Source organism: Dreissena polymorpha, chromosome 8 (assembly GCF_020536995.1).
Source record: "Dreissena polymorpha isolate Duluth1 chromosome 8, UMN_Dpol_1.0, whole genome shotgun sequence".
NCBI classification, from domain to species: domain Eukaryota; kingdom Metazoa; phylum Mollusca; class Bivalvia; order Myida; family Dreissenidae; genus Dreissena; species Dreissena polymorpha.
The window spans coordinates 103,480,024-103,497,214 of record NC_068362.1 but is presented as its reverse complement, the minus strand read 5'-3'; the positions used below and the strand labels follow the sequence as shown (position 1 = coordinate 103,497,214).

The 17,191-nt window shown below is 35.7% G+C and overlaps 1 long non-coding RNA gene across 1 annotated transcript; it reads left to right on the top strand.

Annotated features, from left to right (window-relative positions):
* LOC127841852 (uncharacterized) lies at window positions 1-9,734 on the top strand. Its single transcript, XR_008031365.1, has 4 exons — window positions 1-168; window positions 5,434-5,536; window positions 5,903-6,021; window positions 7,035-9,734. It is a non-coding gene; the product is annotated as an uncharacterized LOC127841852 (long non-coding RNA).
* The last annotated feature ends 7,457 nt before the right edge of the window (window positions 9,735-17,191 follow it).

The window sequence follows — 17,191 nt, the reverse complement described above, 5'->3', positions numbered from 1 at the left end:
AACATGCGCACAAACATCCGATCCCTCTTTACACAAAAAGTACATGTATCACGAAACTGGTATGTGACGATTCCTAAATCATCGATATCATATTGCGAACGCAAGACACGCTTGCAACAACCATGCATACTTTTTGTGTGTTATTCGTGTGTTTATTGGTGATTTGGGGTAAGTGCATTTATTTTAAATATATTAGTGCATGTTTTACAATCTGAAATAGGCCTGCCATTAATTTGAGATATAAAATGCGAAGACGTTACCGTTGGTATGTTATAAATACAGTGTCGAAGTCGATTATGCTGTACTAGAGTAGATATCCGCAAATAAGGTATTTTAAGTTAAATAAGCTGCGTTTCATATTTTTATTGCATGTAGTCTATACACTCACTTCATAATGTTTATTCATTTTTGTATACTCTGGTGCCACGTTAATGATTAATAACTCGGGAAACAGCAATTGATTGAAGGTAAGCTAACATTCGTTACAGTTTAACTGTTTATTTGCAATAAGAAAAAGACACGAATAGCATGTGTGGTTTTGGCGTGGTTATGTTAATATTTAGTACAAGCATAATTTTTAAGTACTTGCTGTGCTTGTCAGTTTGTATATGCTTATGTGTACTTGTCAGTTTTTTATGTGCTTATATGTACTTGCTGTGCTTGTCAGTTTTATATGGGCTTATACGTACTTGCTGTGCTTGTCAGTTTTATATGTGCTTATATGTACTTGCTGTGCTTGTCAGTTTGTATATGCTTATGTGTACTTGCCAGTTTTTATGTGCTTATGTGTACTTGCTGTGCTTGTCAGTTTTATATTTGCTTATGTGTACTTGCAACCTTTTATTTGTGAGGAAGCTGCTGACCAGTTCAATTCGAATCTGTTTCAATTTGATACCTCGTGTTTACCCACTTTCTTAGCTCATTTTGTGTTTGGTTTCTTCTTATTCTTTAAACTCACAATTCTTTACGGCATTTTTTTTATTTTTTATTTTTTAGATCAACTTATAGATCAAGATCAGCGGCCTCCTGCACAATATTTCTTTAAATAGTATGAAAACTATTAGAATGTAATACTGTGATTTCATTAACTTATTAGCATGCATATCATATCTTTTAACTTAATTTTGCTATATTTTATTTTCATATTGTAGCTGTTTTATACTTGTTACATTTATACACATGTTTATATAGTCGGTTCAAAAGCCTTAATGGCTTATGTTGTCTATTTATGTATTGCCGACTCAAAATAAATCTTATCTTATCTTATCTTAAGTTCAGATAATTAAGCCATGACAAAAAAAATCCAAAGACACTTTTATAAAAAGAGAAAAACAACAACACTATATTTAACAAAAAAAATAATAAAACATGTTTTTCTTGATTATGTACTATACGTGTTGATGAAATCAATATAAATCAATGTGCACTTAGTACAGAGTACCTATAGATATTTGACTTGCTTTGATTTTTCAGTAAAATTCATGTCCACGAAGCTAATTGTGTTTGTCAATAAGAACTACACTTGGAAACTTGTCTAACGCAAAACTTTTCAAACTTGAATATCTCAGTAAAGAGGTAAGATTTTGGTTAATAATTTTAATGTGAGCATTGACTACATTCTGAGCAAGCTCACGATAAAATCATTCATTCGTGACGATTGGACGCTTAAGCATGTGGGGTATATAGAGAATAATAGGTTGGTGACGTGGATGAAGAATGGTTATCTGGCAAGTCGGAGGAAGTTTTCGGCGAACCCGATAAGATCCTCCGACGAGCCAGATAACCATTCTCCATCTATGTCACCAACCTATTATTCTATTTATCCTTTCACATTTACAATATTCGTTGACATGTTTCTAAAATATATAATTTTCCAGTATTTTGTGTTTAAATATTTAATATGGGAAAAAACACGCCGCAGCAAAAACATTGTGACGTCAAGTCATGCAAAACGCTTAGGCTAGCTTCCGTCTTGTTAAACAACACAGAAATCGAGTCAATCGTTATTAATTCAATACACAAAGCCGAAATTATGCTGTTAAAATAATACTTTTTAAACAAACAGTACTTTACACTTATGTTGTATTTTTTTATATTGAAAACATGTATATTTTAAAAATAGAAAATAGTACAGGCGTGCGCATGCGTGTCCAGCAACTGACGGATATTTGAGGTCACGTGGTCATCTAGCCTAATATCTTTTGGGATATTAGGTTACCTGGTTATCGGGCTGATTTAAAGGCATGTGACAGGATAAGTATAGTTTCGTGTTTTTGCACGAGAACATAATGAAACGCAATATTAGTCTTAATTTATTTCAATATCATGATGGGTTCTTACACCACATGCCTGCACATGCGTTTGCGTCAAAGATCTTGAAATATACAAAAGTAAATATCCGTCTTTGCCTTAAACCACAGGGGCCAGTAAAAAAAGTAAAGATAAAAGTATATTTTTCTTACATATACTTTTTTTTACTGGCTCCTGTGCCTTAAACTGTATTGTTTCTTTACAAATACTCCTGATTCACGTATCATTTTAAAGATAATATAAAAATGTACAAGGCTGCGAAAACGTTTTGATTAGTATTTATAAAGAAATTCACAATGGGGACATGGTCCCCCTTGAAGAGAATGCGTTTGCGCCTCTATCGCTGATGTGTCATTGATATGTTTATTGTCTTGCTTACATTATTTATCCGTAATAAGTGAAGGTAAAATCAATATAATTATGAATTTCCTGTTTTACATTTTAATCTAAAATTTACTCATTTGGAAAATTAAATAAAGCAATAGATCCGTTTAGAAAATATAGAGAACATCACCGGAACAGTTTAATATGAAATCATCATTTCTATTTCAGCCTTTAGATTTTTATATTAATTTTAAAATGATACTTAATTAAGAAACATAAATAAAATAAGGGTTTAAGGCAAAGGCAGATATAAACTTAACAATACAAAAGTTCTGCATGGCCTGATTTTTTTTTTTAAGTTTTAAAGTTTCTCTACTGAATATCTTCTGACATGCTTCAGTAAAAATCTCTTGATTCATTTCCGGCTATTGCTTTTTATGTTACCTCTCAATTTATATTGAACTATACAACGTTAATTTATAAATGTACTTATCAATAAGAAAATCTGCATCAGCCTGAAGTCTTACAAAGATTCGCGAATGAATATCTCCGAGACTATGTACGTGTTTTGTTATACGTGTAAATTTTTCGATAACCTTTAAAATGATACGTCAATTGGAAGAATTTATAAAGAAACAATCCCGTTTTACGGAAAGGCAGACATGTACTTTTAAAAAGTCTAACTCGGCTTGAAATCTTTCAAAGTTTCGCCTAAGAACTTCTCCGGAGCTAGTTCAGTTAAAATCACCAACTTCATTTGAGGCTATAGATTGTTTACCTTTAAAAAGATATTTAAATACGAAATATTAATTACGAAATAGTTAAATCTAGGCAAAAGCAGGAGTGTATTATTAAATAAATCTGCATCGGCCTGAAATGTTACAAAGTTTCGCTAATGAATATCACCGGGATATTTTAAGTTATATACTTTTAAATAGCCTCACTCGGCCTGAAATGTTACAAAGTTTCGCTAATGAATATCATCGGGATATTTTAAGTTATATACTTTTAAATAGTCTCACTCGGCCTGGAATGTAACAAAGTATCGTTATTTAATATCTCCGAAAGTATTTAAGTTAAATGCATAAAGTTAAAGACTATAGATTTTGATATCGCATTTATACTTATACTTTATTCATTATTTCAAAAAAGAAATAATTACGTTTGAGGCAAAGGCGTATTGAAAGGTGTACTTGTAAACAACGCTAACTCGGCCTTACATATAATTATTACGTGTTATTGCTTAAAGGGACTGTCCAACAGATTAAAGCGTCGTTCGACGCGAATCGATATTTTGGAAAACTACGAGGATTGCTTTATTAAAAGCATGTAAAGCAGTTAATGACAAGCTTTAATACATGCCAAAATATGTTGGACAGCCCCTTTTTATTGATTCTCTGACACATTTTTTCAAATATTTTATTTATTATTTTAAAATCACTTTTAATGTATCAACGCTATTATAAATATCAAAACTTTGTGGTATATTTCACAGTTCTATTGTGCAAAGTCATGAGAATTAATATATGTTTTTATTGGTATCAAGTGGGTGGACAAGCTGTCGTAGCGCATGATAACGCCAGATAACAGAGGGTCGAGAGATAAAACGAGCTCTCCCGCCGTCTCACATCGATTTTTTCAAACTTTGTTTATTGATAGATCTTTGTTCTGTATGGCAACCATTCAGTTTTGTGGCATTTTGTTAACAGTGTTATCAAAATTTTGTTACCGGTATCGCTTTACAGCTATTTTATTTGTGTTGCTTTAAAGTTAAACAATGACGACAGCTTTATCACATCATGTACTCTTACACGACAGTCGTCAGCACATAACCTAAATTCAACTTTGTATTTGTAAAAACTTAAGTTTTAATAAAGAATATCAGATATTTTCAAGAAAAAAATAGATTGTTTGAATATGAATTTTGGATTAGAATATTTGGTCGGTTTTCGAATATTCGGTCCCATTACTAGAAAAATGACACAAAAGTCAAAATAAATATGATGGCGTGAGCTCACATTTTCGTAAAAAATGAAAATGAGAAAGAAAACAATGTTAATATCTTAAGTATAAGCCAAACCGGAAATATGACAGTAAAATTGAAGACAATATGAATCAAAAGAAAATAAAAGATCAACTGTTCGTGCAAAATTCATTTGTTTCTTGATGCGATCTATCGAGTTAGCTTTCTACTACTTATTATTTAACTTCTTCTATTGCGATTTCTGCAACAACAACAACTACTACTACTCTGCTACGAGTACGCCTGCTGCTACTACGACTACAACTATGATTACCGCTTCTTCTACAGTCCGCACCGGCTAATCTGGGACGACACTCTTCGCCTAGAGTGGATTTTCGTTTAGAAAAGACCACAAAAGCGGAAAGTGTCATCCGAAAATTGGAACGATACTTAACGTACATGCATTAGCCCATTTATGCCTAGCGCCTAAAAAAGGCATTGGCAATCAGCGTAGACTCAGATGAGACGAAGGATTGGAGAGTCCACTAGGCATAAATAGGTTAAACGCTGTTATCTCAGAGACTTACTCATATATGACGAAGGTGAGTATCGAATACTCGCCGACAGGTGCGCACAAACAGGCAGTCGAGAAGACGCAGGGACCTGACAATAAACTCTGACATATACACAGACTACTCGCGATTGGCATTCCCGATGTATATACATTGTAGTTACGGTTTACGCCTTGTGAAGTTATACACAATAACAGTTTTATTTAGAACAGCTCTCAGCCGAAAATAATTTTCATATACTTTTACAATGTGTTCGTTTGTTAGTTTCAGTTGACGATTGCCATGGTAACAAGTGGTCACTCGATGAGTCAGACCTGGTCCCCTTCCAGGATCGGGACCAAGACAAAAACTGGATAGAGGATCACGTGTAAGGAACGCAAACTTTTTGCATAATCATGCGTATTTTTATAAGCTCCAAGTTTGATCCGGCTAGGGCAATTAGTAGAGCACTGGACTGTTGGTGCGGGTTTCATGTGTTCTATCCGGTTTATGTAAGTTCGAGCCCCTAACGGACCAATTAACTTGGTTTGGGATTAATTATGGAATAATTTCGTCGGCAATAGGACATAATCTCATTTCCTTCATTAATAAACTTTTCTTCGTATATTTTGTTTACGCATACTTTTTTTTCTTACAGTCACATGTCCAAACATTTGATAATCAAAAATAATCAAGATTGTAACAAATTCATACCTGCTTCAGACCAAGAAATATACATTTTAACACATTTCAGCTGGGTGCCGATTGTTAGCGGCCTTGTCCTGGTCGGTATAATCGTACTTTGCTGCTTGTGTTGCTGCGGTTGCTGCGCCTGCTGTAGGAGAGACCGTACCGTGGTGATGCAGTCAGCACGTGAGTTAAACAGCGAAATATACATCTCCAAAAATGTTAATCCGAGTAAAAGTAGGGAATATTACATAGTTGTGTCGATTTAATACCCCTTATAGCGTCATAGCCATACTGATGCGCGTCGAGGTTGTTGTCGGCTCACATTAAGTGATTAAAAAGTAATGAGTTCATAAAATACCACCTACTTTATTATCAGAAAAATATTAGTGTATTGTCGTTTAATCGCATCATTAGAGGAAAGCTGGGATACAATTCAAATTTACTCCTTTTTTTGAAACACGACCTAAATCACTTGATGAATTTGTGTTCAGTGTAAAATTAACTAAATTTGGTGAGAGTTTTGGATGTCGTGTCAACAGACCCTTTAGACTGCCTCAGCTTAAGGCCGCCTCTGGCTACTCAACTGTCTTACGATTAAAAAAACGAATCAAAATATTCATGAAAAAAAAACTATTTTAATTTTGTATTTTTACATTTGCAAAAAGAATTCTATACATGAACATCCGATTATGAAACCAATAATATATCTTAGTATATAATAAACAATTTAAGTATTATACCAGTACTCTTATCTGTATTCAACTGAGGCGACTTCAAAATGATACACCTTGTACTAAATATTCCTGAAGAAACTTACACACACTTGATGTACGTTGCTTGACTTTATTAGACTGTTCGCAGAATGCATCAGCCTTAGTATGATGGTATATTGAATTTGAATGGCGGGATCTCCTTTTTAATGCGCGGGTTATAAACCACTAAATGTCGGTTACATACTCACCACCAGAGTTTACTGTATAAAGTGTTAACACTTAATCATAATGAGCAATGTTCCTGTGGGTCGTGACATTGCAGTTGTTGTATTTGATTCAAGCAAATTATTCCATTTCATTGAGTTTATTGTTTTCGATGTATTTTAAAGGAGTTCGGAATTTATCCTTTTCTCTTCAAATATGCTCCAAACCAAAGCAGAGTGAATCAATGCTTTCCTAAATACTCGAAACGTTTTATTACAGAGTCCAGCGTGGTTATACAGAGCACGAACGTCATGCACGCTGGGTATAACCAGTAATCCGGATGATGCATTGGGAACTACTACACTGCACTACCAAAACACGCAACCTGTATCTGACGTTATACGTTTTTAAACATATATTGTTATGCCCCTTCGAAGAAGAGGGGGTATATTGTTTTGCTGGATGTCGGTCGGTCTATCGTTCGGTCTGTCAGTTTGTCGGTAGACCCAGTTCGTTTCCGATCAACAACTTGTGAACGGATTGACCGATTGGCTTGATACTTCACATGTACATTGGCCTTGGACAGTAGATGATCCCTATAGAAATTGGGGTCACTAGGTCAAAGGTCAAGGTCACTATCACAATAAGTGTAAAAATCGTTTCCGATCAAAAACTCGTCAACGAATTTACCGATTGGCTTGATACATCACTTGTACATTGGCCTTGGACAGTAGATGACCCCTATTGAAATTGGGTCAATAGGTTTGGGGGGCATATGTCTCCGACCGCGGAACTCTTGTTCTATTTTTTTAACTGAAAAAAAAATCGTATAATAAAAGTATTCTTTGTTGAACGTCTTATATGGATAGTTGTGTACATATAATGTATTTGTAATATCCGTTGAAAATATTGGACATGTACACTTTTTTATTGTTTCATAGCTGTTCGTTGGTAATATAAAACAAAGATCACTCAATAAAATGAACCTTGCTCTCGGGAAAGGGGCTTAATGCATGTGAGAAAAGTGTTGTCCCAGAGCCTGTTCTACCCATCTTTTCTCCACCAAACTGGAGTTTCGCTAAGAGGAGACTTTCTTTAAACGTAAATACCATAACAGCGGAAAGTGTCGTCGCCGATAAGCCTGAACGGACTGCACAGTATAATCTAGGACGACACTTTACGCACATGCATTAAGCCCCTTTTCCCAAAGACTCAAGTAAGTTAGTAGATCTCTGTATAGTAATGATACAGGTTGCTTGAGGAATTATCTTTCTGTAAACTTTTGCTTGTGATGAGTTGAACGAAGCCCTTATCAAGATGACATCGATCTGAAATTGTTGTATTCTTTCTACAAGGACTTTGCGCTGTCCCTGATCAGGAGTTACCCCTTGTCCGCTATTAACCCATTTATGCCTAGTGGACTCTCCCTTCCCTCAAAATTGTATCAAATTATTTCCAAAATTAGGGATGTCTAGTATATTTATTTCTCTATTTAGAATACTTCTTACAGAAATTCCTTTAAGCAAACAGCGCAGACCCAGATGAGACGCCGCATCTACGAGCTTTAATGCACGTGTTTAGAATTCCATTATAAACATTCTAGCGTAACACTCTGTGGCTTCATGTATTATTTAGACGCGTCATTACATTATAATGACTTACCCGTAATGTGCTTGTGCTCCAGTGTATGTACATCCTTTTAGCTCATAGTTAGGATTGTGTAATAGTTGAAGGAAATTTGATGGTTATAGCTCTATTGAGCCTTGTTCTGAGAAAACTGGGCTTAATGCATGTGCGTAAAGTGTCATCCAAGATTAGCATGTGAAGTCCGCACAGGCTAAGCAGGGACGACACTCTCCGCATAAACTTGATTTTCGGTAAGGAGGGACTTCATTGAAACTAAAAATACCATAAAAGCGGAAAGTGTCGTCCCTGATTAGCCTGTGCGGACTGCACAGGCTTATCTGGGACGACACTTTACGCACATGCATTAAGCCCAGTTTTCTCAGAACGCGGCTCTATTGATTTCAATCTCAAACCAATGTATGGCATGGTGTATTGTTGATTATATATATACCGTTGAGCTGAGTTATTGTCTTAAAAATATGATCTGTACGGTTGCTCTGTTTAAATATTTTGTTTAAGCAATGTTTTATTTTGTTATTGTTAACATTATGCTATAAAACAATTTTGTTTACGATTTTTGGTTAATATTTATGCCAACAATGCAATATTTTTAACAAGATAACAACGCACCCTCTGTGATTTTCGGGATATGGAAAGCCTTTTTTTTCTTTTAATAACAATTGCAGGGTTTTATTAGTTTTTATAACATACGTTAGGAATTTAGCTACAGCAGAATGGCAGAGATAGAGGGGGTTTCCTTTATAATTTGGATTCCACACCCTTTTTAAAATATTCATCACCCTTTTTGGTCCCTTTTTTCTTTGTCAATGATCTGGTTAATACAGGAACACCCAACACGTTTATATTGGCGATTGACAATTTTATAGATTAACATGCAGAATTAATTGATATTTACATCAAATTGTAATAAAGAACAGACCTCGTTGAATTATGCTGAATGGATGTTTGAATATATTAACTGAAGTGGAATTAGCAAAATATACCACCCGACACATTTTTATGAAATAGGTCACCCTTTTCCCTTTTCAGCCCCTTCCACCATGTCATTGTTCAAGTCTGGCTAAATCCCCACATACGTATTTTAAAACTAGTGTGGTAAAATTCGTGTGTATGCAATGCTCCTTAATCTTGTTATGGCAGGGCACAGATTAAGTATCGGGCAGTAGTGCTTATCAACTTATCATCGTTGTCATCCTAACCGCATTTAAAAGAGACATTCGTACTGTTTGACGCTGTAGGATTTTACGACTTTTTTTAACACTAAGAAGTGGACTGTGTTTTTTGTTTTTTTAAGTATTTTATTTTGCGTAAAATAAATGTTACCAGTTTGTATTTTGAGTCAATTGTCAATAATGCAAAAACGAATACCATTTTATTTCGTTAGATACGTTAGATATATGCCTCTGGCTGGACGCTTATTTGTTGTGATTTTTAAAGAATCTACTGAAAGCTGTGTAAGCATTGCTTTTATTTAAACGTAGTAACAATATCTATCTTTCAATACTGCCGAACTCCCCTCGCGGGTATTACTGGCAGATATGGACACTGTCGAGTCCGTTTCCTGGGAAGAACCAGTACTTGGTGTCTACAGAGGAGTTTATGAAAACGCTCCCCGAGTAAGATCGAAACCCACGAACCCCCGATCGCTAGGCGGTCACATCATCTACACCACCGCGACATCTATATAAACTCTGATGTAATTTTATTTAGTAATTTCTATTTAGAAGCTTATACGCCACTAGCACTACATATGTTAATAAAGCGATGCATGGGGATACATGTTTCTTTAACATATCCGTTAAAGTTGAAGTACACTTTTTAAATTGACCTTAATATCAAATAGCATTTATGTATGGTTTTTGTTTTCTTATATTTGTTTCTTATGTTTTCATTTGTTTGTAAACAAACCATCAATAATAGAGCAGCGGCTTTATGTTTTATGTCTATATAAAACTTGTTCCGGTCGATAATGTAAATATGTAAGTGATTTGTTTCGTTTAAACAAAGAAATTAAAAACCGAATTTTTTATATCCTTTTAAATTATTTGAAATTGGATTTTTTTATGAGCTTTTATGGCATGTTACTTAGTGCAATCCGTTTTATTTTTGTAAGAAATGCACGTATCACTTCCTATATTCGAAGATGGTTGTTAAGAATTAAAGTCACGCTATTTTTTTAATGTAGAATTCCGATTAATTAAGATTCAGAAAAATTGCTTTATAAGCGATTTCAATTCGGGCTTTTGTTCGATAAATTCCATAACAGGTTATATATTAAAATTGTGTTATTTCAATACTTCTTACACAGATGAAACAGGCGTTTCCTCAGAAATATTTGGGAGATAGTGATACCCTGGTAATTTTAATCCATGCCATTCGAAACACTTTGTTTTATATTTGACTAAATGTTTGGACAACAGATCTCTACTATCAGTATATCACAAGGCAATGACTCTTGACTTCTCGACAACTACTTCAACTCCGGATATAGCGGTCATAAACCCGACCTCGCTTTGGACAATATGTTAGGCTCTTTGGTCAAACTGTCAAAACTGTCAATATAAATTTTACTTGAGCCTCAAAGAAGAGATATTAGAACCTCTTTTGACTAGAATACCAGCAGTCGTTTGCATTACCACAAGGCAATAAATTCAGTACCAAATATACACGTAAATATTTATTAATGTGTGATGTACGCTTTAAGGTCAAATTGTATTACAATAAGCATACACTATTTTATGTTTATGCCCCCCTTCGAAGAAGAGGGGGTATATTGCTTTGCACATGTCGGTCGGTCGGTCAGTCTGTCGGTCGGTCTGTCCACCAGGTGGTTTCCGGGTGATAACTCAAGAACGCTTGGGGCTAGGATCATGAAACTTCATGGGTCGATTGATCATGACTTGCAGATGACCCCTATTGATTTTGAGGCCACTAGGTCAAAGGTCAATGTCACGGTGACCCGAAATAGTAAAATGGTTTCCGGATGATAACTCAAGAACGCATACGCCTAGGATCATGAAACTTCATGGGTAGATTGATCATGACTCGCAGATGACCCCTATCGATTTTGAGGTCACTAGGTCAAATGTCAAGGTCACGGTGACCCGAAATAGTAAAATGGTTTCCGAATGATAACGCAAGAACGCATACGCCTAGGATCATGAAACTTCATGGGTAGATTGATCATGACTCGCAGATGACCCCTATCGATTTTGAGGTCACTAGGTCAAAGGTCAAGGTCACGGTGACCCGAAATAGTAAAATGGTTTTCGGATGATAACTCAAGAACGCATACGCCTAGGATCATGAAACTTCATAGGTAGATTGGTCATGACTCGCAGATGACCGCTATTGATTTTGAGGTCACAAGGTCAAAGGTCACGGTGACCCGAAATAGTAAAATGATTTTCGGATGATAACTCAAGAACGCATACGCCTAGGATCATGACACTTCATAGGTACATTGATCGTGACTCGCAGATGACCCCTATTGATTTTCAGGTCACTAGGTCAAAGGTCAAGGTCACAGTGACAAAAATCGTATTCACACAATGGCTGCCACTACAACGGACAGCCCATATGGTGGGCATGCATGTTTTTTACATAATCATACAATAAAGAACACAATATTTGTTTAACAAACAAACCAATAACCAGCTCATAAATTTAAATGAAAAGAACCATTGTGGATTACATGTGTAGCAGACGAAATAGTTTTTTGAAGAGTTGTGGAAAAAGGAATGCACGTATAATGTTACTATAAGGCTAGAAAATAAATATAATAATACCTTAAAATACTGGTTAAAGTACCGTAATAATTATAATAACTGGTAAATATAAATGTACAAAGTAACTCTCGAAATGCGTGTATAGGCAAGTAAAAGGCTGACTGAATGACGCTTTATGAAGCATACACAAACTTATTGTCGTCATCTGTGTTACCTAAAAGAGGGTTGCTTAACTGCGCACGCCATCTTGACGATTTTATAACCGTGAACGGAAGGTGTTTCAGTCACCAAACAGCATGGATATTGCATTGTGTTTACTTCGAGGTTAATGAGGTCCTTCGCTGCATTATGTGAGGACCCGGAGTGTTTCCTAACCACTCTTCCAATGTCACTTACTAGACTCACGAATATTGTGAATTAAAATAAAGTTTGAATTAAAGCTGCCATTTCAAGATATTTTCTTGTTAGTAAGCAATATTCATTTTTGTGTAGCCCTGTGCTGTGGGGGATAGCCGATGCACCCGAAGGAAACCCCACCTGTCTGGTATGGTGACTATCAATTGTGCCTTGTTCTGAGAAAACTGGGCCTAATGCATGTGCGTACAGTGTCGTCCAAGATTAGCCTGTGCAGTCCGCATAGGCTTATCAGGGACGACACTTTCCGCATAAACTTGATTTTCGGTAAGGAGGGACTTCCTTGAAACTAAAATTAACATAAAAGCGGAAAGTATCGTCCCTGATTAGCCTGTGCGGACTGCACAGGCTAATATTGGACGACACTGTACGCACATGCATTAGGCCCAGTTTTCTCAGAACAAGGCACAATTAAGCTCACATGCGTAGGGAGCAGGGATTGAACCTGATTCGCCGATGTCAGAGACGGGTGAAACAACAATTGCGCTAACCAAAATGCCGGAGATCATACATTTCAGGGTATACATGTATATACTCATCATAAAAAGAAACTCGTTCACTGCATACAAAACTGTCATGATTAGACATGTTCATACATACATGAATGTGTTTTTGTCAAATCGTTCTAAACAAAATACTAGTCAATTCATATAAAAGGCGTTGATAATAAACAAAAGAGGTCAGTCAAATATGTTACATTGTTTAAAATATCTTTATGTAAACTAAGCGAACGTTTCTTTTGCTTTGTGATTGAATACATTTTATAGAAAGGCTGATAACAAAAACCGAAAAATATTTTAATAATTTGATCTTAATTAACATCATCAAAGAGTTACATTGAGTAATCATTGTTAATATTGTATTTTACTTCTGGAAAACCAAATAATTGCAAAATAATGTAGGGATGTTGTGACTATTAAAATACGAGAGCGAGTAAGAAAAAAAAGAGCAAGCACCATAAAATGTAAGTATTTGAATCTTTAAATTGCTGATACGTGTGTGATCAAGAAATGATTTCACTAAATGAAACACGAAATGTTACCGGCAGACACGAAACTTTCGAAACGTCAACTTCGTGTGAAAATGAATTTTCAATTGATGATAGGATGTTTAATGTTTGCCAATAAAACATGTAAATATTTGTCTCACTTCAAACATCAGCATATTTGCGTTTCAAATATTCGCGTTGGAATAATATTGATTTTCTAAAAAAACGTCCGAGAATGCGTATCGTTCGAGTATTGGTAATCGCTGACATTTGTGGGCCGTCGGCGGTAAAGGACCCCGGATTAGGCATATCGATATCTAACGCCAGCGCTTCCGAACCACATGTGGATCTATCCCAGCTTCAACCGAAAAGTAAAACGCGTTTCCGTTTCGTTTTTATGCCACCGAAGGTGGGCATACAGTGATCGCATGTCCGTCCGTCTGTCAGTCTGTCTTTCCGTCACACTTTGCGTTTAGGTTTCGAAAAATGCTCAAAACTTCTATGTCGCTTCAGATGTAACCTTCATATTTGGTATGCATGTATATATGGACAAGGTCTTTCCATACGCACACAAATGTCCACCCTTTGATCTTTACACCTGATAGGGATAGTATTATGTACCGAATCTCTCTTCTACTCGAATTTCATTTTTGTTCATGGAAAGTCGGTGATTTTCATTATCCCTTAAGTGTTGGATTATAATTTCAGGTGGCTCGCTTAGATAATTGTTCGCGACGGCCCTGCGGAAACCATCCATGCCGCTGCCTTCGGTCACAGGTTCGAAGAAACCTTCTCTCGTACATAGTCTCCAGCGTTCTTAACCAAAAGAATCTCCGAACACTCTCGCTCAATAAGCGTAACAATATATAAATAAAGGTAACATACGTATTAAGATTGGCCAAGTTATAATTTATTTGCGCTTGTTTCTAAAAAATCTCTGGTATTTGATTTACGTATGCTTTGTTACAATCCGTTTTGCAATAAACCCTTTTTGGAATAAATTTATTGCAAAACGGGTTGGATTGTCATATTGCAATTTTAATTTTTTATAACAACTCGTTTTGCAATAAACCCGTTGTGCAATAATTGTATTGCAAAACTTGTTAGAGTGTCTTATTGCAATTTGTAATTTTTATAATAACCCGTTTTGGAATGAACCCGTTTTGCAATATACGCATCACACATGTACAAATTTATTCACATTGATTGGAAACTGTGAAAAATAAAGTCTAAAAAAACTTTCGTATAGATGGATTTTCTTTTTCAAAATAAGACATAGGTATAATTGTAGACAAAAAACGACATCGAAAGTGATCGATTTCATGCTAAATATGATAAAACATTACATAATGTGTATGGAAAGTGATTTCAACCAAGTTCGTACAGAAGGAAACAAAACCCAGAAATGCAATAATTGTATTGCAAAACGGATTGCGTTTTCTTATTGCAATTTGATATTTGCATAACAACCCGGCTGCAATAAATTCGTTTGCAATAATTTTTGCATCATTTTAACTTTAGTACTCAATTGTTTAAAATCACTTTTGAAACACATTCTGTGTTGTTTTATCGTATTAAATATTGATATTCACCACCTTCCATGCATTTTAATTATAAGTCAAAATTCACTTTAAAAAAAATAATATTATTTGAATACATCATTTGAAACTCCCTTTTAACTATTACAATCCGTTTGAATTAATTAATATAAGAGTGATGATTTTATTGCAAAACGGGTTGTTGTAAAATTTTCACAATGCAATAAGACACTCCAACCCGTTTTGCAATAAAATTATTGCCAATAAATGAGCGATGATTTTATTGCAAAACGGATTTATTGCAAAACGGGTAGTTATAAAAAAATCAAATTGCAATAAGACACTCCAACCCGTTTTGCAATAAATTTAGTGCAAAACGGGTTTATTGCAAAACGGGTTGTAAGAGAGGACACATACAGTTAACAACAAAATCGAACCCATTTCGAACTATGGGTCTCAGACCACGTGTAGGAAAAAAATCATGGGGTAAGGCCTGATTACGTGTTTTAAAAAACGTGAATAGATTCTGCACATCATCGACACGTTTGTTTGCATCCGTTTAATGCACATGCCATTTTATATGTTTAGGCTTTAATAAGATCCGGAAGGGATTACCTTTACAATGGCAATGGAAGGTTCCTTAAACGGGACCAATCGTGTACGTTTTCTCAAGTATGTATCACATACATTGAAGAAACAAAGAAATAGTGCCTTTATCATGCGTAAATTAAGAAAGAGTAGACAAACGAGGTGGTATACTTAATATAATGTTTTATTCATCTGTTGCGTGTGTTTGATTGTAAACCTTATTTCACGAAGGTGACATATACGACATATAATTGTCATTAAAAACATACTTTATTTGAATTTATTCTTCAAACGTATTAAAATATATTCACATTGAAAAAAACACAACATATAATAAAGTGTGGTTCATAATAGCAATAGTTTTAATAACAGCAACACAAACTAGAAATGGCGCGGCAGAGGCCGACGCGTATCCCCACGCCGAATGTTTGACCTAGGTGTGCCCCAGGGTTGGTAATGGGGCCATGCATAGTTGAGATTGACCGTATTGTCATAAGAGAGGTTCAGTATCAATTTGAAGTGAATCGGTGTAGAAATGAAGAAATTATAGTAAAAGGCAATTTTGGGTGGGTGTGGTCTATGTGGGCGGGGCGCCCCAGGGTTGGTAATGGGGCCATGCATAGTTGAGATTGACTGTATTGTCATAAGAGAAGTTCAATATCAATTTGAAGTGAATCGGTGTAGAAATGAAGAAATTATAGTAAAGGCAATTTTGGGTGGGTGTGGTCTATGTGGGCGGGGCCCCAGGGTTGGTTATGGGGCCATGCATAGTTGAGATTGACCCTAATGTCATAAGAGAAGTTCAGTATCAATTTGAAGTGAATCCGTGTAGAAATGAAAAAATTATAGTAAATGGATTTTTTTGGTGGGTGTGGCCTTTGTGGGCGGGCGCCCCAGGGTTGGGATTGGGGCCATGCATAGTTGAGATTGACCCTAATGTCATAACAAAAGTTCAGTATCAATTTGAAGTGAATCCGTGTAGAAATGAAAAAATTATAGTAAATGGAAATTTTTGGTGGGTGTGGCCTATGTGGGCGGGGCGCCCCAGGGTTGGGAATGGGGCCATGCATGGTTGAGATTGACCGTATTGTCATAAGAGAGGTCCAGTATCAATTTGAAGTGAATCGGTGTAGAAATAAAGAAGTAAATGTAAAATAACCTAAAAAATGAGTGATAATTTCTGACGCGGCCCCACCCCAACCGCTATAACTTTTGACCCAGGGGTCAGATCAAAATTCCAAATAGTGCAGGGTCGCACATATGCTCATAGCTACCATGTGTGTAAGTTTCAAGGTTCTAGTGCTTTTAGTGTAGGAGGAGATAGTGGCCAGGACGGACAGACAGACAGACAGACAGACAGACGGACGGACGGCGGAGATAACCACAATATCCCCACCTTTTTTTCAAAAAGCGTGGGGATAATAACAATAACAAGAATGACAATAATTACGTGATCATTACAATAATATTTATAATTACCATAATTATAGTGATAACAAATTAACGGGTACATTTTAAATATTTAAATTAAAT